Raw genomic sequence first — 23,184 nt, 5'->3', positions numbered from 1 at the left:
TAGTCCATACCCAACATAACTATAACAAATATTTATAGTTATGCCACTTGCTATAACACTTCATTATGTTGCATAAAATGGCAGATTTCAAACTTGTGTTAGAATGTGGTCAGTCGGCTTCATATTCCTCTACCATTTAGCTACGGCAGCCCAAGCATAAAGTTTTGCCTTCTGTCAAGAGCCACAGCACTATTTCACTAAGAAATATGTCACAATACTCAAATGAAATACTGTCAAAATGCCATTTCATGTTGTCTTTAAAAAGTGGAGATGCATTGACTAAGAAGGTCATGATTTCTGTGCAGCTTTAAATTAATTGGTGGTTTAACGGCCATTAGGCACTCACATGAAGTGAATTCCAAAACACTGATCGATCAACAGAATGCAAAAAGGAAATATTTTAAACTTGATTATTTTCACCTAATAGGAGCCACTCCCATAAAATACATAGATCGTAGTATGACAAAGGGGGGTTGGCCTATGTCATGTGGGGTGGTGGTGGAGTATGGGGTGTGTGTGTCGTGTGTGGGGCTGGGAGTTTTGGAGCTTGAAATGTACAAAAGCACTGGCATCAAAATATACTTTGAGTACCAAAGTAAAAGTACTCAGCGTGGCAGCCTAATTAAGAGGCCTACAAAAGGAGAGACAGAAGAGCTGCTCCAGGCAGGAGAAGGGAGCTGAGAAGTCTGCTGCCCAGCCGAAGCGAGCGCTGTGGCCTGCCTGGCCAGAAGGAGGGCTGCTACCACGGGCAAGGGTCCTGGGGGGCAGTAGTCTCGCGTTGCCAGACAACTATTCCACAATCTCCGAATGCTATATAGAGTCTGGAACCACAACTCCCGAAATCCGATTGAGGAAACTGGCACTTCCGTTCACGAAAATATATTTTAAAATATCTTTACATTTTCTTTTTTAATTTCCATTTCTGCTAAGCAGCAAGCTAAATATACTTAAATGATTTTGATTTATAGTCGGATAAATTTGCGCGACTGTGAAGACGAAACGGAAGTGGGGAGGAGGCTTCACATCCGGTTTATATTCTAATCATGATCAGAGCTTCCGAGTCCCGACTGTATGACCGGAAACATTTGAAAATTGTGGGAGGCAACAGTCTGGCCACATGAGACTAGGGGGGCAGGGACACCCCAGTTGGTGGCGGGGGGGGGGGGGCAGTGGTAGACAATGTTCCCTCAAAACGGCTATGTCGCCTGCGGGGTGTGCCCTGTCCGCCTGCGGGAGAACCTCGTCCGTGGGAGGCTGCCCGGAGGATGTGACGGCAGCAGAGCTGGAGAGACGAGGGGACCGTTGTGCAGCCGGCTGCTGGACCACCCACTGGAGGACCACATCGCGCCCTGTGGAGGACCAGAGAGAAGGAAGACACCGACCCGAAGTTTTGGCACGCAATCACCCCAGCGGCAGATGCTCTGCCCCGCCGGTAAGTCTCCATCGACAACAACAGTTGTGGTCTCCAGAGCATGTCACTAAACGGCATGTTTCTTGTATCAGTGATTGGAACGCTTCCTTGTCCTCCGCAGGGACCTCGGAGCCTGTGTGGAGAGGTGGTGCCACCAAGAGTAGCGGTCCCCCCCCCCCCCCTTTCTTCAGCTGGCCCTTTTTAACTTTACCTCTGTTTTTAGTTTTTTTCCATTTTGTTCCAAGTTGTCCATTTGAACCGGTGTTGCCTAGTTTAAAATAGTGAGGACCAGACCTCCTAAAAGGTGACGTAGTCGGTGTTTTTTATTGATTTTAGTCTTAAAGGGATAGTTCACCCCCAAAAAGACTTTTTTTCTATCGATTAGTCACCCCATGGAGACTTGAATTAATTAATATGTTTTAGTTTTTGGCGCATCCCTAAGCACACTCTTTTTGTCTCCTACCGGAACCGCTGCCTACCGGTCTGCTGGTCATCAAATTATTGGCTTAGGAATGCGACAGAAACTAAAGAATATTCATGAATTCAAGTCTCCATGGGGTGACTAATTCATAGGAAATAAATATTTTCTTGGGTAAACAGTTATCCCTTTAAGCAACCTGAACTTATTATTAACTTGTATAATTATCTTGCCTCCGCTGTCCGTCACTCTGTCCAGAAGTCGGACCAGACCCTGCAGGACAGTACTGGCTACTGCTCTGTCCTGCACGACTCCCTCACTGGCCTTGGAGAACACAACCTCCAGCACCGCTCCAGAGCACGGGAGCAAATCGACACTATTCACTGGTTTTTAATCCTGGTGGGCCCACCTGTACCATTCTGATTTCATCTGAGGGTGCCATCTGGTGGACAAAGTACATAATAAGTTGAAACAGTTGTAGATGCGCAGACTGATAGGCCTGTACACCATAAGAGAACCTTTTTCTCTCATTTAACCCTGACCCTAACATTAACTCTAATGAAAAGAGAAGCTTTTCTCTCATTTAACCCTAACCCTAACATTAATGAGAGGGTCACCTATTAGGCTACTGCAAAGCTGCTATATTCTGTTATGGAGTAGCCATTCACTGCCATCTACTGGTCAAACTTTATATTGTCGTTATATATCTCCACTGTCCACACACATCTTTTACACCCTTGACTACCCAGCTGCTTCCAATTAACCACCATCCAGCCGGCTTGGAAGTGTGGGTCAAGTTGTGTTATTGTATGTTTATCATTGGTACTGTAAAACGCATTGCTACAGAACACATGTAGAACTCATGGTTTTAAAAATGCTTATGTATTGAACTGAAGTTTGAATTGAATGTGTGTGTGGGTCACCTCTCCCCTCTGCAGTACTGTCAATCCTGTTGATTGGGAAGGTGCCAAGTACTGTAGAGGAGGAGGGGTGTTTGATTCAGGGTTAAGAGCAATCTTATTTTAAAAGAGTTTGGGTATGAATGGGTGCCCGGAAAATCATGTTAAGTTGATGGTAAAACCTTCGATAATTGTGTAAGTTAACTCATAGGCCTGGTGTTAGCTTATTGTGAGTTAAATGAATTGCCAATTGTTGTTCTGTGTTTTTGGTATGTCTCACTTCCTATAAAAAGGAGCCTGCAGGTGATGAGAGGGAGGTTGAATTGGGTTGATTCACACATACTGTAACAGCCTGAGGGGGAGCTGGCCGGGTCCTTTCCTTGCAGTAAAGGCTACTTTCCACCGGACCGATTTTGGCCCGACTCGGCGTCGGAAAGCGTTAAATGAGATTTTTTTAGTTCTGAGTGTTAATTTCAATAAATTATTTTTTTATTTATGTTTGATTATTCGAAAAAACGTTTTCAAAAATAGCGTGTACACGTCAGCAGTGGTGGAAAAAGTACTCAAGTGTTTTACTTAAGTAAAAGTACCAATACTGCAATGTACAGTAGATGTAGCCTACTCTCTGTCTGTCTGTTACTAGTAAAAGTCTGAAATTCAAAATCTACTTGAGTAAAAGTACTAAAGTATTGGTATCAAAATGTGCTTAAAGTACCAAAAGTAAAAGTACCAAAAAGTTTGAAAATAGCTGATCTACAAGCTCACAACGTGTCGATATGCGACACGTTGTGAGCTTGTAGATCGGCTATTTTCAAATAGCCTAGGTATAAAATAAAGTGGTTAATGTATGTTTTATAATGTAATGATTTATATCTGCAAAGTAACTATTAACTAAAATGTTCAAATAATTGTAGTGGAGTAAAAGTACAATATTTGGATGTCAGGTAGAGAGGAAGTAGAGAAAATAGGAGTCTACATAAAAACAAGCTGTAGTTTAGTTTAATTTCAGTGTCCTCGGTGTGAACAGGCGTCCTGCATCAACACTCACTACAGGTAAATGAGCTCCTTACGTTCTTTAAAGTGTTTTATTGAAATCAGTTTGTTGCTAAGAAGTTGCTAAGAAGTCCGAAGAAGAAGAAAAGAAAGACGAAACATAGGACAACGTAGACTTGTTGTGCTAATGGTATTATGACATGAAGAAACCATATAACCTTTTAAAAAACTGCTCACAGTCACAACGCATTGCAGCGTGCGACGTGTTGTTGTGAGCTTGTCGTCACTGGTCCACAAGAACTAAGTACAAACCAGCCTTCGGTGCTTGAATGTGAATGTCTAAAGTACTGCACAGCAGAGTCCTTTGAAAGCATGTGTAGGAGCTGCCGCTCTAAACCACAAGTTTCACCATTTCATTGTTCTTTACACTAGAAGAAAGCACCCTTCAGGAGCCTGCATGTAGCAATGACACATTGTGTATAAATGCAGAAGTGTAGGTCATCTAGAAAATGTGTGAAAAAATCATTTTTAACACAAATCTTATCTTTTGGGGGTCCCTGCCACAAAATGTTTTCAGATGGGGGTCCGCAGCCAAATACATTTCAATTTGGTGGTCCTTGACACGAAAAAGTTTGAGAACCACTGTTGTAGATGAAAATGTTTGATGGCACAAAATAGGGCTGGGCGATATGACCAAAATCTCATATCCCGATATAGCTCATTTTATATCCCGATACGATATACATCACGATATAGCACATTTTTGGTAAATTCAATTAATGAATAGTTCACATAAAATTGCAATGTGGAAATGCAGTTTGAAATGATATACTCAACAAATAAAGGTAGTAGGTACTAAATATTTGTTTTATTTAGAACCTGTTTTCCAAATTCCAAGCATGTATTCATGCAAAAATATTTGTTGGTCATGATAACATCTGCCATTAAATGTATTCAACATGTAGCAGTAGCCTACTTCGTAAACGGTAACACCACCCAGACGTCTCAGCATCATCATGTTAGTGCAAGTTGCTCCAAGTATTCTTTGTTCTCTAGTCTAGAGAAGGCATTCTAGGCAATAGAAAACACTTAAGAACTGTGGTGAATATTGTGAATATTTGCCTAACAGTAACAAATATTGGTATTGGCCTATAAGAAATAACATATTGAACACTTCTTAGTTTTAAAGAGCATCGTGCAGGCCAGGCCAGGGCCAAATACCAAATAAACTTCCAAGTTTAAAGTGCAGCAACAAAATCAGGCTCACAATATAATTATACAAAATCTAACAAAAAACAAACAAACAAAAATAATACAGGCCTTTCTGCCTTAGGCCTACTGGCCGAGCCCCTAAAATAAATAATATATCAAAAATCAAATGTAAACATGGAACCCTTCCAAGTTAAAGTGTAGCTGCAAATGGATCACAGAAATATTATACATATATAATATGAGGTACTGTAGGTATAATATATAAAGGTAAACAAAACTACTTCAAGTAGCATGGATGGATTATGAAAACATCCAAACATTTGGCAAATCTCATGCTTCTACAGGTTCAGTGCTAGGAATACAAGCTGGTCAACTCTAGCTGGTTTCAGAGCTGACCTCTGGCATGTCACAATGTTCCCACTTGCACTGAAAGCCCGCTCTGAAGGGGAACTTGTGGCAGGGATGCAAAGATATTTTCTCGCTAGCTTGGCCACATGGGGGAAATGTGCCTCATTCGCCTTCCACCATTCCAGTGGATCTGTGTCTGGACCAGCGTCCAGTAAGAGATAGAGGGTGAGCTCATTTTCAATGGATTCTCTGCTTGAATGAGGGGCCGCTTGGCTTGGCTTTGCTGCTGTTTGAAAGTAGCTGCTCAAACTCTTCTTTTTTTTCTTAGCAGGAACCTCCTCTGGCTCTGGCTCATCCTGATCTCTGACAGTGGCAGCTGACGGAAGGGGGACTGCCTCTGGCTCTTTTTGTTCGGCCACCAGCTTCTGCAGCTCTGCAGCAGCTCTTGTCTTGATGTAGTCCACCCTCTCTTGTTTGATGTATGTGGTTTTGAACCGAGGGTCAACAAGAGAAGCCATGTCAAGCAGCTCCTGGGTTTCCTGGTCATCATACTTCTCATTTAGGTATTTTAGTATGCCCTCTTTGATGTTCGTGGTGAGCTGAGTGTCACCATCCTGATGCTTGAGTATCTGGTTGTTGAACAGATGGAGGACGGGTTTCAAGTAGGAAACACTTGGGTAGAGCTCCCCAGACAAGGCATCCGTAAACTCCTTGAGAGGACCCAGTGCCTTGTTCATGGACTCCAGAACGTCCATGTCCTGCCAAGTTGGGACCAGGTGACGCACTTTCTTGTCGGCACGGAGAACCTGTGAGATAGCTTTCTCCTGCTCGAGCACCCTTTCAACCATCGCTTGCATAGAGCCCCACCTTGTAGGGGTTTCTGTGATCAGCTGATGACTGGGCAAGGGTGGGTTTTGCTCTGCTTGAGCTTTGGCCAGCTCCCGTCTTCTCTTCCATGAATTGGAGAAGGCAGCCACAATCTTCTTGCAGACGCCGACTGCTCGTTCCACCTGGTGTAGTTTCACACCCCTCCCTGTGGAAATAAAGGAGAAGTAAATGTAACGTTCTATACTTTTTAAAATATTACACTGTGTACAGGACAGGTAAAATGTATTAATTAATTACATGTTATGAATTTAATTTATTTATTCATATATATATATATTTTTTTGTTTAGTATAGAGGTCCACACTGACATCATGACTTTACAAAATGATGGATTGGATGGAGGAGTATTCTGTATTTTTAGCTTTTAACTGGCTTTTAAATGCTCAGAAATATTGTAGGAGAATTTTGCCATTATGGCTGTTAATATAACTAAAATGGTTCCATAGTGATAGTCCATACATTAATCCTCTAATCCTCCACAGTGGTTCTCAAAGTGGATTTCAGGGACTATGTGGGTTCCTTTAGGCCGTCTAAATTGACCCATACAAGTCTGTAACTCTGACAGTATACAAATGGAACCAAATGAACCCTAACGTCAGAGTTAAGGTGAGACCTTCCTTGACACTGCTCTGTTCTAAGGTATTACTGTGTATTTATATGCATTTTTAAAAACAATATATGTATTAGCAATTTTCAATTAGGCTACACAAAACAACAATATGGCTCTTGTGTTAAAATGCCTATAAATGATCAAACAAAAACATACACATATACAATAAATGACATTATGAAAACAAAAAACAAAAATGTATAAGCATTTTTAGATCGATTTAGAGTTACTCACCAATGGCTAGATGAAGACGGTGGCCAAAACACTGCAGGCGTGTTGTATTCATCAGCTGAAGGGCAAGGATGTTGTTGCTGGCGTTGTCTGTGGTGATACATACGAGGCGATCCTCCTGCAGTCCCCACGACTCAAGGGCTTCAGTGAGACCTCTGGCTATCTCGACTCCAGTGTGGTCTTCTGGAAAATAACTTGTCTGTAAACACCGACTGCGGAGGTTCCAAGCTTGGTCGATGAAGTGTATCGTCAAGGCCATATATGGATGTGTCGTTCGGCTCGACCACATATCTGTTGTTGTAGCGTAGAACATTCCCTTGTGTATCTCCTCCTCCACTTTGGCCCGGCACTCATCATATAAACCAGGTAACACGACTTTAGTGATGTGTTTTCGGCTGGGCATTTCGTATCTAGGATCGAGTGTTTGCACCAACTCACGAAACCCCCGTTTCTCGACCGTGTAGATTGGAGCCATATCTTTACAGATGTGCTTGACAACGGCAGTAGTTATGTCCTTCCATCTGCGGGAGGTATGGCTATATGGTGTGCCACGGGTAAACGCCTGTTCCAAAGTCTGCGTCTGGAGTTGTTTCTTCTTCTTCTTAACGTCAACGTTACTCCCGCCGGCTTTTGCTGCTTTTTCTCGTTGACTCTCTCTGTATTCTTTGTCATGATTCTTTCTCAGGTGATAAAATAAGTTAGTCGTGTTGGAGTCCGGTGATGGGACCGGGCAGCGGCATACTTTACAAACTACTGTGGTCTGGTCCGTGTCGGTCTTTTTAAATCCAAACCACATCCATGCGACAGAAGTTCCCCCTTTTTTAGGTACAAGCTCCTCGGTTTGTGTTGGCTGGTCATCTTGTTGATCCTCTTGTTGTTGCGAATTAGTACTGTTACCCTGGTCAGCTACGTCTTCCTCCATAGTTGTTTGTTTTGTTTATGCTTTAGCAGCGTGCGTCCCTGGGCATGCCGTATGTCGCGTCGGTGACGTAAATACTGCCGTAAAGCGTGTTTTGCGACATTTTGCGATATAAACGATAGAGCTTCATATTAAACGATAGACATTTTCTATCGTCCAGACGATACATATCGACATATCGCCCAGCCCTAGCACAAAAGGCCAAATGCCAGGTCAGGAAGGCCATCAAATAAAACAAGATTTTAAACTATCTGCAGTGAAATAAATAAATGATGGTATCTATAATCTGACCCATGCTCAGCCCAGCACCAATCAAAGTCACTGGATTGGTTTAAAGATGGAGACTCAGGGGAGTTAAGAATTCAGAATCTCAACAAAAGACACTGGTGTCTACATGACAAGAAAGAGACACTGGTGTCTATACGACAAGAAAGAGACACTGGTGTCTACATGACAAGAAAGAGACACTGGTGTCTATACGACAAGAAAGAGACACTGGTGTCTACATGACAAGAAAGAGACACTGGTGTCTATACGACAAGAAAGAGACACTGGTGTCTACATGACAAGAAAGAGACACTGGTGTCTATACGACAAGAAAGAGACACTGGTGTCTACATGACAAGAAAGAGACACTGGTGTCTACATGACAAGAAAGAGACACTGGTGTCTACATGACAAGAAAGAGACACTGGTGTCTACATGACAAGAAAGAGACACTGGTGTCTATACGACAAGAAAGAGACACTGGTGTCTACATGACAAGAAAGAGACACTGGTGTCTATACGACAAGAAAGAGACACTGGTGTCTACATGACAAGAAAGAGACACTGGTGTCTACATGACAAGAAAGAGACACTGGTGTCTACATGACAAGAAAGAGACACTGGTGTCTACATGACAAGAAAGAGACACTGGTGTCTATACGACAAGAAAGAGACACTGGTGTCTACATGACAAGAAAGAGACACTGGTGTCTACATGACAAGAAAGAGACACTGGTGTCTACATGACAAGAAAGAGACACTGGTGTCTATACGACAAGAAAGAGACACTGGTGTCTACATGACAAGAAAGAGACACTGGTGTCTACATGACAAGAAAGAGACACTGGTGTCTATACGACAAGAAAGAGACACTGGTGTCTACATGACAAGAAAGAGACACTGGTGTCTATACGACAAGAAAGAGACACTGGTGTCTATACGACAAGAAAGAGACACTGGTGTCTACATGACAAGAAAGAGACACTGGTGTCTACATGACAAGAAAGAGACACTGGTGTCTACATGACAAGAAAGAGACACTGGTGTCTACATGACAAGAAAGAGACACTGGTGTCTACATATTGACAAGACTGAGGAGAAAGTGGTACAGTCAGCTGGGGCATTAAGGCCACTGTGGCCTCAGGGCATGCCATTTTTTGAGGGGCACAAGGCTAAACTGAGGAGAAACGACAGCCATGGCCTTCATGGCCTCCCTGAAATTCCTGCCCTGTTTGTGAGTGACGGATCCGCCACAGTTAAAAACCTGCGCCTATAGTTCTTGTTTTAAATCACGTATTTTAATGGCTTTTATAAAAAATAATCTGGAGAGATCTCATGTTTACAGTGAGAGAACACTATGCAACCTGTTGTTCTTCATTGTTTAAAGCAAGAACCACAGGCGCTGGTTTTTAACTGTGGCGAATCCGTTTTCTGTACTGTACCACTCGTCCTAGGATATCGTAACGTCATTATAAAGGTAAGAATAACATCATGCGTAATTCTCCTTTAAGTTGATATGAAATGGTTAATTTTGTCTCGATTCATTTTGTTCACAGCTCACTGCATATATATGATCTTTCAAATGTCACAATTCTAATCTTCTTTCGATTAATTGACCCTTTGTCAAGTCTCTTCACGCCTAGACTGCCCCAACGCTCCTGATTTCGTGTATAGAGGGGCGGGTGTTAGAGCCGGCGAGAGATTGCGCCTGATCCCCATTGGTTCACCGATCTGTCCGTCAACCCCCGCCCCGTTAACACAACATTACGAGCGACGCCCACTGCACTCAGGCCGATTCATGTTTTTACCTATAACTGCACCGATCTGTGTAAAACTTTGTATGCGCACTCCCTAGAGGTCAAGGAAAAACCTTTGCCCTGCATTTTTCCCATCTGCCTTTTATAGCGCCACCAGGAGGCCGACTTATGTAAAACACATTTCTTTATATTACTCCTTCCGATTTTATCCAAATTTCACGCAAATCGGTACACATGATCTCCATAGTCATGTGATCAAGACGGATGTGTTTGATTTTTCATATTCCATCCTCATTGGCTAAGATTGACATCTAAAGTTTGCAGTAGTGGCTTATTTTGAACAAAATTCCGCAAATCATGAACGCACCGTCCGATTGCGGTCAAACTTTGCACGCACATTCACACTATGTTGAGGAACAAATGCCACCCTTTTAACATTGGCCTGTTATAGCGCCACCAGCAGGTCTAATTTAGCAAAAATAAATGTTGCACAAAATGCCTCAAACCATGAATGCAGTGTCCGATTGCCGTGCAAGGCCTAAGAACAAATGGTACCCTTTAAACATTGGCCTATTATAGCGCCACCAGGAGGCCACAATAACCTACCTGACCTGGCGGAGACCTGTGCTCCGAGGAGCACTTTTTCTAGTTAATGTATTCAATTCTTATTTTAAACTTGTTGTCAGTGAAAAGGAACAGCTCGGGTGCAGTAAAGTGACTGGCCTTAACATGTTCTCCTCCAAAAGAAATGGATATTTGTCTCCGCCAGGCCGAAAGGCATGGCGAGAGAGTATGTTTTACCCCCTGTCCGTGAACTTTCCGATTGTCGTGAAAGGCCTAAGAAGAAACGGGCACCCTTTTCACAATGGCCTATTATAGCGCCACCAGGAGGCCACAATAACCTACCTGACCGGAGACCTGTGCTCCGAGGAGCACTTTTTCTAGTTTTCTAATGTTTTGCAAACTCAACATAAACAACCAGGAGGAGGCTGAACCAGGTTGGAACTAGGCTGGAGAAGCCTGCTGGTTGGTTGGTCAGACAGACACTAATCAGAAGGCTGATGTGTTAATTTATAGCTAGTAAATATTCCTTTGTGACTTTTGTTTTCTAGCCAGACATCAGTCACTGCTGCCTACACCTTTTTTTCTGTATATCCTATGGTAATTATTATATTGTATTATCATTTATTGGTTGTCTGTTTTGTGACTAGCTGGTGCATGGTTTGGAACTGGCACAGACAGAGATGTACTTGAACCCAAAGAGGGGCTCCCTGCGGCCTGCGCTACCGATCACCTGAACAGCTGGAGAGTATCAATCATCCATACTGCAAGAGTGAGATTTACAGGTCATAGTCCTTGGGCCAGACCAGATATCGGTACCACTAAGTCGGCAAAACCTTACCTATACTAAATTGTTTTTTGGGCCAATATAAGTAAATAAAAATATGATAGCCTTTCCATAGGAGCAGCTTTTTATATTTTTTGACATTTTGTTATTTTTCTCAATAGGCGGATTTTCATTCATAGCCAACAACATATTAAAAGTTATATAACACACTTTTTGGACATCACACTGCTCCTTTTTTTTAATAAATTAAACAAACCTGTGTCCAATTAAAGTAGTTGATGAAGTGGGTGTGGCCTATTATTTGGTTAGTGGCCAGGGGTGTGTGGGACCGCAGTATGAGGGCGGCCCACATCAACTACCTGGAGATGGCAGTCTTTTTGGCGTTAAAGCGCTTCAGACCCCACATCAGTGGATGTCACGTTCTGGTCAAGACGGACAATACCACGACCATGGCCTACATCAACAAGCAAGGAGGCCTGCGGTCTCCTACCTTGGACGGTGTTATGCCCCAGTCTAGGGGTGCCTGAGACACAACATGAATATGTTCACGCCTTCCCCCAACTCCCAAGTACAAACAAAGGGTTGAAGTGCAAAATATAACAAGGTTTATTTATAAAGATATAAAGTAATAACAAAAGATTAACATAAACTTGGGTCATAAGGGTGTAACTCACTGAGGAACTAAAGTAACCAAAAGAACGAACTGAAAAGAAACTCTTACCTATCAAAAGAACCAATAATACAATATCTTACCTTCCTAACAATAAACAATAAGCAAAAGAAACATCACTTCAGGATCAACTTATATCAACTGAAGATACATAGGTCAAATCATAGAACTCATAAGTAACAGAACATAAAGTGTGGTGGCCAGTTGGAAGCGGAGGAAGACGGGCTCCTGCCCCTGCGTGCCGCACTGAGATCTGTGCTCCTCTTATATAGGGAGCCTCCACCCTATTAGCCACTTGGAAGGCAGCACTCCTGTGAGCTCCCCACCAATCACTGGCCGGCTTGGATGAGCGCCCCACCAATCGCCTTCCGGGAATGGCACACCTGAATTTGCATACATTCCTTTCATCTCCACCATCTCACCTCTGACACACACACACACACCCTTCCACACTAGGACCAACTCATAATAATAACCTCAAATACGACCCCAGTCGTAACAGACGGCTTGGCACGAAGGTTGATACTATGGTGCAACACGCACCTGGAGTCAATCAACGCCTCTCATGTACCTGGACTTCTGAACAGGGGAGCCGACCCCACCCCACCCGGGGGCCACACCGAGCACCGTGCGGCCTCCCACTACTCTTCCGCACCGGGGAGCGTCGTTTCGGTCGGCGACGATGAGGCTGATGACGACGTCCTCACTCCCTACCAGGCCGAGCAGCACGACGAACGGGACTACCTGGTCGTCGACGAGGTCGAGGGGGATGGGGAGGCCGTACGGGATGACGCCCAAGAGGCGGACCGCGCCCCCCCGACACCCGGCCCAGCCCCAGCGGGGAACCTCCACACTGTCCTTGTTCACGCTGAGGCGCTCACAGCCCCACCGGCCGAAAAAGGTCAGGTTCGGCGGCCCCGAGTGGACCTATTTGCATCAGAGGAGAACGCGAAATGTTCGCTGTTTTTCTCAATGAAAGGCCAGGCTCCGCTGGGGTTGGACGCCCTGGCGCACGAGTGGCCGGGTGGGCTACTTTATGCGTTCCCTCCGCTGGAGCTGATCCACCCCACTCTGGAACGGATCAGGCTCCGGGGCCTGACGGTGCTGCTGGTGGCTCCAGCATGGGGCACTTGGAGGTCGGAGATAGCTCCCCTCCTATACGAGTGACCTTGGCCCCTCCCGCTGCGAGAGAACCTGCTGCAGCAGGCGGGGGGCGAGATTCATCATCCCACACCCGCAGACCTAGATCTGTGGAGTGGTGCTTGGACCGGTCCCCGGTTGTGGTCCCGTTCCAGGCTTCGGTCGCAGACATCCTGAGGATAGGTTGGATCTGGGAAACGCCTTCTCCACAATCAAAGTATACTTGGCGGCCATCTCGGCCAACCATGTTGGTATCGATGGAAAAACCGCTGGGAAACAACCACTGGTGTGCCAGTTCATGAAGGGCGTGTTGCGTGAACACCCTGTCTCCAGGTCCTTGTTTCCCACGTGGGACTTGGTCCTGGTGCTCGACTCACTCTCTCGTCCTCCTTTTGAACCACTGGAGACGGTGGAACCAAAGTTCCTCACGCTCAAGACGGTGCTCTTGGTTGCGCTGACAACAGCGAAACGGGTGAGCGATATGCATGCCCTATCGGTAGTTCCGGAGTGCATGAGGTTTGCTGGTGATAACAGTAGGGTTGTTCTTAAACCCAACCCGGCGTTCATCCCCAAGAACCACCTGGCGGTGGTAACGCCGACCGTGCTGGTGGCTTTTCGTCCGCCTCCGTTTGCCTCAGAGGAGGATCGGAGGCTGCACTGTCTTTGTCCAGTGAGGGCCTTGCGGCTGTATGTCCGGAGGACTGCGGCCCAGGACCGACCCAGCCAGCTGTTCGTTTCCTTGGGCCCCGGGCCTGGGGGAAAGGCGGTGACTAAGTCTGCGCTTTCCCGCTGGATTGTGGAGGCTATTCGCCTGGCGTACACTAGTAGGGGGGCCCCAGTGCCTGACGGCCTGAGAGCGCACTCTACTAGGGGTGTATCGACGTCCTGGGCCCTCTGCAGAGGGGTTTCCATTCAGGACGTTTGCACGGCAGCGAGTTGGGCGTCTCCCTCGACTTTCGCTGCTTTCTACAGCCTGGGCGTGGCGGCGTCTTCCATGGCGCACGCAGTCCTGGGTGTGGCTTCCACCTGAAGGTGGGTAGGTGCATAGAACGGCCGTAGGATCTGTTCATGCCCCTGTACTTTAGTGTATGATAGGCCGACGTCTGGGCCTTAGATTAATAAGGCGGACTTCGGTCTGTCAGGGCCCTCCCCCCCACTAGAATAGACAGGCTGTGCCTGCTTATTAGTTATGAGGCAAACTTCGGTCTGTCAGGGCTCCACTTCTTTTCCACCCCCAGACCCGGTGGGTCTGGGGGTGCTTGGACGCCAGGGGGTCACGTCCCAGGGTCACGTCCCAGGGCGTGGCCCTGGCGCCCAGGCGCTGGGGCAGGTATTGTGGTATCTCGGTTGTAGATACATTCCGGGGGTTTATATCTCCCATATGTGAACAACGAGAGAGCAATGTAGCAAAACTAAGGGTTACTTCCGTAACCCCGGTTTTGTAAATTGCGAACGAGTTGTTCACAGAAACACCCTTCTTTTTGCTTCACCGTAGGTAGAAGGCTACGTTTTACCTTCTAGTTTTACCCTATTTCTCATAAAAAGTGCTTGTTTAAGATAAGGCTGAAAATGACCACCTCAGAATGAAATACTATGGGTAAATTATACATTTCCTGAATCCTTAGGGTCATGTCAGTATTCCAGTTGTTGTATTTTGTGTCTCTGATGTTTCTTGATGCCACAGAACTAAAAGAAAATATATGGTTTAGGCGGAAATTGTGAGAAAAAAAAGGTTATTAAAGGTTTGAAGAGCTCCAGTGACCACTGTACTTATCATACATAGTCACCAAAGGGCTTGAATGAAAGCTCAAAGTGTCCCCTTAAAAATGATACCAAACATAAAATATAAAACATTGTAATATGTCCTGAACGTGAGCCAATACCAAGATATGCACATGTGTCTAAAATGCCATTTTTCAATGGGGGGTGGTAACTTTAGCAGCTGATAACCCCAATTTAGCTGGGCCTCAGGAAGGTCTATCATACAAAAATAATATCTAGGGATGTATAGGAATAAAAAAATCCAAACTAGAATTTGCCATCCCAGGTGGTACCGATATGTGAGATTTTGGGGTTTGGCCCAAGGACTATCAGTCCTCTACAGTAATAAGATTTCTTTTTTTTTGTAACATACAAATAAATAACATGCATAAAAACAATAAAGATCAGAGGATAATCAATTAACTCTAATTGGACCTATATAGCCAATAACTGAAATGAATTAATGAACCAAACCACACTGTATTTTTCTTTTCTTTTCCCAGTCTCGGAATGGTCCTGTGGGAAATCGCGACCCGTATGAAACCCCTTGACGGTGTGTGTCCTGAAAACAGTGGTTAACACAGACTGTACCTTTCTAGCAAGCTTTCTTTACACTTTGTATGTATTATAACACATGTCTCTCATAACAGATTGTACCACAGATCTCCACATTTATAATAGAGTGTGTGAGGAGAAGCGAATGCTAGAACCACTTCCTGAGGACTGTCTGAAAAATCTGGGAGGACTGATCAATGCCTGTCGTGCGTATGACGCTTCCCAAAGGCCAACAGTTGGAGGTAAATGTGTTTAGCTACTTTCGGACCCGGGTTGAATGTTATCCCAGGTAGAGCAGACCAATGTGAACAGAAAGATAGTAGAACCTGGGTCAGGGTGTGCCCAATCTGGGAACCCATTCGGTAAAAGAAAAGGGGAGGGGGGGGGGACACTACGTGTTTAAGGCAGTGGTGCTGACAGATGCTGCTGTTAGCAGAATCTGTCTTAAGAGATTAGGGTGTGCTTAACCCCAGGTATGATCTGATCAAATTGTGAAAACACACAGATGTTGGCTTGGCCAAACTAAACTCTTCAAACTCACCCCTGTAGTAGCCCCCAGTATAACTCATCTCGGCGTGTCTACTCACTCCAGGCCAGAAATGCAAGTGGCTAAATGCATTAAAAAGACTTTTTTGGGGGGTATTGTTTCACATCAATAACAGCAGTTTTATCTCTCTAACCCTTATCTCTTTGGTCATCCAAATAACCCCTTTGGTCATTTCAACTTTTGGTGTAGTCGTAAACATTGCAAACAAATTAAATATATTTATCTCTATTCTACAGTGCTGGTGGACAAGCTACGCCGGGTGGTGGAGCAGTTGGAGGAGGAGTAAGCCAACAGGTGTTCTCAGAAGAAGGAACAGCATGGTGTTTATGCATGGATGTATATTGTACCATGTGTTATACGGTTCAGGACAAAAGTCACCATTCATATGCATATTATTTCAATTTAGAAAAGAATCTTAAGGCTTTATGTTAGTGTATGTTTACAATTCCTGCCTTTTTGTTAACGTGGGGAACAAATAGAATAAAAAAAAAAAAAGAATAAAGCCTTTTCTCTCGATGGACACAGCCCATCAAAATAGATGTTTAGATGTGGCTTAACATCAATTTAATAATATGATTTTCATGGAGAACAATGAGCAGGGGTTGATTATGTTCAGGACATGATTGTTGATTGATTGATTGAATACTTTATTAGTCAGAAATGTAAACAGCACGTGGTACAGTAGGCCAGTCAATCTAAGCCAAAAAAAGGCCCAACCCAAAATAAATTGCATTTACGATGATTCCTACATTAGTAGTCTGATTCACTAATTCACTAATGTTTTATTGTCTGTGTTTTGAGCGGGAGGTCCGCCCATTCTCAAGTCTGCTCCGAGGCTGACTTATCAGGGATCATAGCTTGCGTATGTCATTAGAATGCTTTATTCTTCATGCAAAATCAATTACAACAGTGCCAAACCTCAAATAAAATATGTATTTGCCCAACATCTGTCAACACATATATATAAAAAAGGAAAAATATGTCAAACGATGTATTGCTTGTAGCCTATGTAAGTCACCCCATCCATGCCACTGGCTTTGTTGTTTTAGTAGGGGGTACTAAGTGAAAAATCGTTACGCGGCGGATAAAAGCATGAAATTTGATACAGATGTCCCTTGGGTCATCCTAAAACATCCTAGAAGGGGTGCCCAAAAAAATCTTAAACAGGAAGTGAGTTATGGACAAAATCCAAAATGGCCACCTAAACTGTTGACCGTTGACTCAAAAGACACCAAAATAATCTCCAAAAAGCATAACATGTGGCACACATGTCCCTTGGGTCATCCTAAGACATCCTAGAAGGGGTGCCCAAAAAATTCTGAAACAGGAAGTGAGTTATTGACCAAATTGAAAATGGCCGCCTAGTGTTGTCGATTGACTCAAAAGACAACTAAAGAATCTCCAAAAAGTATAAAATGTGTCACACATGTCCCTTGGGTCATCCTAAGACATCCTAGAAGGGGTGCCCAAAAAAGTCTTCAACAGGAAGTGAGTTATTGACTAAATTGAAAATGGCCGCCTACAGTGCTGGCGATTGACTCAAAAAGCCTATAGAATCTCCAAAAAGCATACAATTTGGCACATATGTCCCTTGGGTCATCCTAACACATCCTAGAAGGGGTGCCCAAAATAATCTGAAACAGGAAGTGAGTTATTGACTAAATTGAAAATGGCCGCCTACAGTGTTGAAAGATGATGCAAGATACCTAAAGAATCTCATAAAAGCATGAAATGTGGTACAAATGTCCCTTGGGTGATCTGAACGCATCCTTCAAGGGGTGCCCAAAAAGGTTTTAAACAGGAAGTGACCGCCTAAAGCAGTTGACACAAAAGAAAACATAAAGGGACGTCATAAAAGTGTATAATTTGGTACGTACATTGAGTGCTTCTTAATATATCCTAGAAGAGGTTATTTATTTGCTTGTTTATTAAACTTTTTAGGAAGGGACCATGTTGAAGAAATTCTAACAGTTAAACAGTTGACCATGGCAGTCTGCATATTATGCAGACTCAATACGACAGGTTATGCAGTGCATAACCTGCCGTATTTTGTAGTCTACCTTCTGTTTTCATTTCTACATCACTTATTCATTTTACTTTCTGCATTCTTTTTTTATTGTACTCTTTGAATCTTCTTTATTTATCTAACTCTCTGCATATTCTTATTTATTTTACTCTGCATCTTATCTTACTCTGCATATTCTTATTTTACTCTCTGCATCTTATTTATTTTGCACTCTACATCTTCTTGCTTGTTTTACGCTCTATCTTCTCATGTATTTTCTTCTTGATCATTACTGTTTTTTTGTGATTAGTGTTTAGTAACTAGTACATGTATTCATGTGTGCCATTTCGCAATTACCAGCACATTGGCATAATGCTCTGCAAGGTAACCCAGCATCCCGGCATCTACACTTTCTTGAACAGAAGGGCTCAGCTTTGCCGCCACACTTGAGTTCTCTACAAACTTAAGCAGCCTCTGGCAAGAGTGTCCATAAAGGTGTCCACGAATCAGCGACTTTAATCCATCCATATTTGTCAGGAGATGGTAGAGATTGCATAGCTTTCAGGCTTCTGGACCAAATGCCAGATTGGCTGCTCGATTTGAATATTGTAGCAGTGCAGCCCGTGTGGGAGGAGTGTTTTCCATTGAGAGACTATTAAAACTTTTTTTGGCACCCCTTAGGATGCATTCAGATCACCCAAGGGACATTTGTACCAAATTTCATGCTTTTATATGAGATTATTTTTTATGAGTGTCTTTTGCATCGTCTGTCAACACTGTACACGGCCATTTTCAATTTAGTCAATAACTCACTTCCTGTTTCAGATAATTTCAGGCACCCCTTCTAGGATGTCTTAGGATGACCCAAGGGACATGTATGCCAAATTGTATGCTTTTATGAGATTCTTTAGTTGTCTTTTGAGTCAATCGACAACACTGTAGACGGTCATTTTCAATTTTGTCAATGACTCACTTCCTGTTTAAGATTTTTCTGGGCACCCCTTCTGGGATGTCTTGGGATGACCCAAGGGACATGTATGCCAAATTGTATGCTTTTATGAGATTCTTTAGTTGTCTTTTGAGTCAATGGATAACACTGTAGGCGGCCATTTTCAATTTTGTCCATAACTCACTTCCTGTTTCAGATTCCTTTGGGCACCCCTTCTAGGATGTCTTAGGATGACCCAAGGGACATATGTGCCAAATTTTATGCTTTTTGGAGATTCTTTTGGTGTCTTTTGAGTCAACGGTCAACAGTTTAGGTGGTCATTTTGAATTTTGTCCATAACTCACTTCCTGTTTGAGATTTTTTTGGGCACCCCTTCTAGGATGTTTTAGGTATGTATGTATCAAATTTCATGCTTTTATCCGCCGCGTAACGATTTGGCCATTTTTTGTGCTTAGTACCCCCTACTATTTGGGAGGTTGTGTAGAACTGTCTCTACCTCCTCACAGGTAAAGTGCGTGGTGTTAGGAAACGTGTTAGGAAACGAGGCCAGCTCATATGCCGGCAGGCTCTCATACCAGGGGGGAGGAGGGAGATCAGCAATAGGTCTCTGGCTCTGACATTTATTGTTATAATAAACCTGCTGCCTGTATGGTTGGTTGTAATGTCATTTGAGTAGGTAGGGGGGCTGGGGTACTCACAGTCATTTAGGATGACTTGGATCGCTTTAGATCTTTTATGCAGCCAGATGTGAGAAAGTTTGTTTCTGCTCACTTTCTTACGGCGACCGCTGTGACTCGCCCCCGTCTCCAGAACGGTGTCCAGTAGTAAGCGCAGCTGGCCACGGATCCAGTCCACTATTGAAGTTGTTGTTACAACTTCAGGATGGGGATGTGCCAACGGGAACTTTTTCAGGACTCGCGCCACATATTTAAGCAGTTGTAATCCAAAAGCTCTACCGCTGTGGCTTTCTTTTTTTTTTTTTTGTGGCTGTAAAAACCCTGTTTCGGAAAAATATTGCACTTAACGGAGTGACGAGCCTTTTACACTTTTCCGTATCACCGGAGGCAAAGTAGTTGGTCTCTCGCTGCCGTTGTGTGTTGAAGCTGTCCCTGTAGATGTTCTCCTGGTTCACTGTATAGTGCTTTGACCAAGGGCAACTAAGTGCTGGTGAGCATCATTGGTGCGATATAAGAAAATAGAACCCATAACCATTCTAGCTATTAAAGGGACTACACCATGAATTTTAACTTTTTTCTTCTTTTTTGTGTGTTTTTGGTCTCCCCTACCTCTCTTCTATCCCCCAAAATACCCCAGTTTGAGCACTCAGGCTTTCACAGCATATCTAGGGTTTTATGTAAATTGGTCTCAAAACAGGCCAACTGATTTACCCCCGTCCGTGACGTCTCATGCAATACCTACTTTGTATAATCCCTCTTGTTCTTCAGTTCCGACATTTTTTTTTACTTTTTCCACACACAACCAGGAGTTAACATGCATACAAACTGGCTCAATAGCGCCACGTGCCAAATCAGGACAATGTGGTATTGCAGGTGAAAATGCTTTATAAGCCAGAGAGAAGTTAGTTGGAATGAGTATATCTGATGCTTGATTTAGGCTTGATTTAGGGACATAAACAATATGATATTAAACATTATTATTTATTTTTTAAATTTTGAGATAGTACACAGAGGCTGTGCTTGGTCCAGGGGAAAAACAATAGTTGATGCATTCAAATGTGGCAGTATATCCAACAAAAAATGTGTGCTTCTTGCCAAATAATATGCTTTCTGCTCTTTACTGATAATAAGATGCTTTGAAAAAAAAATAAAAAATCCATCTCATGAAGGTAGCCAATAGTAAAGTAAAAACAAAAAACCTAATCTTAACCCATGGAATGGTGCATGAACCCCCCACTATTGTGTGGGGTGGGTCTATGATGGACCCATCCGACACAATAGTGGTGGTCCCCAGGTTGCTCTTAGTCAGGATGGTGGTCCCTGGGTCAAAATCAGTTGAAAACCCCTGCTGTAGTATGATCAAGTAGGGCAGGGGTTCTCAAGCTTTTTCAGCCCAGGCACCCCTTGGAGGGGAGATTTTTTTCCAGGTACCCCCTCATCCTCGCAACACTGATAAGCATATACTTACAACCACATGTATACATTTAGATGCAATTGGATGCTATTTGTATTCAAAACATTTCAATCAAAATCATTCAGACCCATTTCATAGTCATAAACAGAAACCACTACTACTATATGAATCCTGTGCCAATAGTCATTTTATTCAAATTGCTTTACCTGGCGGCACACTTTTCAAGTAACTGATCTTAATAGTTTTCATAAAATGAACAGCAGCAAGAGTTCAGAAAATGAACACTTCTACAGTCCTACTAAAAACAGATGTAAAATTACCAGTCTAAAAGGTGACTTTTAGTAGGTGCTTCAATTTTAAAATAATAAACTTATTGTTAGGGATGTCAATGAGTGTTAGCTGGACAGACAAACACCTCTGCAGTGCTCTAATTTGACAAAAGTGACTGGAGTCTGTCTCATTTATCTCCAGAAGCTCTTGAATATGATGGAATATGATTAACGATTACTGTGATTGTGGTAAAGCTCACATTTGATATCACACCATGCAGTAAGAACTCCTGTAACTTTCAATAGCCCCGCCCAATACAAAAATAATTTAAATCAAATAATAATATTAATAATAATCTGTGAATTATTTCGCGGGCCCCCTGGCTAAGCGTCACGGACCCATCCGCAGACCTCACTTTGAGAACCAAAAGATGAATAAATATATTTTTTTTCACATTTTAATTTTAATTTACGGTTGCTGTATGAGGCCAAACGTGATACAAACATTCTTACGTTTTCCAATGTTGTAAAAATGTGTAGAATAAATATTAAGTTTCAACAATTCTGTCAACTAAGAATTACATCATAGCCTGCGACACACGTTTCTGCACGGCACCAGCCAGCCATGTAAACAAACCGGTGGGTGTGTGGTTCACTGCTACGCTATGGATTCTAAAGGCAAAAAAAGAAAGATAGCTGAGGAAAACAGAGGATTTAACAGTTTGTGGACAGAGGCATTTGCTTTCATTGCCACTTCAGATGGATCTCCTGAATGTTTGCTCTGCAATGAAAAGTTATAGTAAGTCCTGTGGTGCGCGCTGATCCTGCTCAGTGTTGCCAGGTCTGATTATTATAAGCGACTTTGGGCTTGTTTTCCTGTAAAGTCGCTTGTGAATATTCAGTTGCTGGTTGCTTTTCTTTTGGCTTGTTTCTGAAATGTAGTTGCTTATTTGGGCTTGCTTTCAAGATTCTTTTTGAAAATAGCTGATTTAATAGGGCTCAAGTGGTGAAATTGGTCGCTTCTTTTGGGCTTGTTTTCATAGACCTCGTCGCTTGTTTCTATCACAGAATCTGGCAACACTGATCCTGCTGCGGGGAATATTTTTGACAACATTAAAATGAATGCTCATTTACTATTTGTAAGTAACTAGTATTTTGTATAGGCTAATATACACTTTATAGGGCTAATATGCCCGTGTTGCCTTCATTAGAAGCTTAGATATTGTTTGTGGCTCCAGAATTTTTTTTGGTCCAAAATGGCTCTTTAAACATCTAGGGTTGCCGACCCCTGGTCTAGATGAAGTACAAAAATGTGCAAACTTTTGTCGTGATAACTGAATTTTTGACACGAGTTTGAAATCTGCATGATAAGCAACACAATACAGAGATACATTACAATATCCACAATCCCTCAGCACTCCCTCAGCACCACTGCTCAACTGTTTGAAATGCTAATTTGTTAATTGCATGGGCTGCTTTCTCTCAAGTTCAATATTCTGTTTCTATGGCTTATTGCCTGTATTTTGTTTTTCATATTGCGTTTTGCATATTGCCTATTGCATTCCTAATTTGTCATTGTGTTGGTTCAGAAATGCGTTCTCCCCTTCTCTCCAACTATTTGATAAAGAGAAAATAAATACATCTTCAGGTCAGGATACCAATTGTATCCAAAGAGGAGAAATAACTCATACAGATGCAGGATAAACAGCTGTTATTGGCAGTGAAACAAATTGTAACTAGAGTTCTCTCTTCTGATTGGATAAAATTGGTATCCTAGCCTGGAAATATTTTTTTGAATCAGAATATTGAGTTTTAACAACAACAAAAAGAAAAAGAAAAACTGAAACACTTGGTCATAAACTGTCAAGTACAGACTACAGGAAGTTTAGAAATGCA

The 23,184-nt window shown here is 43.0% G+C and overlaps 1 pseudogene across 1 annotated transcript in view; it reads left to right on the top strand.

Annotated features, from left to right (window-relative positions):
* LOC308091619 (mixed lineage kinase domain-like protein) overlaps nt 1-16,338 on the top strand; it is a 61,169-nt pseudogene extending 44,831 nt beyond the window's left edge. The window contains exons 12-13 of the transcript XR_013935103.1: nt 15,523-15,669; nt 16,211-16,338. The product of XR_013935103.1 is annotated as a mixed lineage kinase domain-like protein (transcript). The remainder of the gene's footprint in view (nt 1-15,522; nt 15,670-16,210) is intronic.
* Nucleotides 16,339-23,184: the final 6,846 nt, after the last annotated feature.

Source organism: Gymnoscopelus braueri (assembly GCF_963280865.1).
Source record: "Gymnoscopelus braueri genome assembly, chromosome: 9".
Lineage (NCBI taxonomy): Eukaryota > Metazoa > Chordata > Actinopteri > Myctophiformes > Myctophidae > Gymnoscopelus > Gymnoscopelus braueri.
Note: the sequence above shows the minus strand (reverse complement) of the source record. Positions and strands in the feature narration are given on the sequence as shown.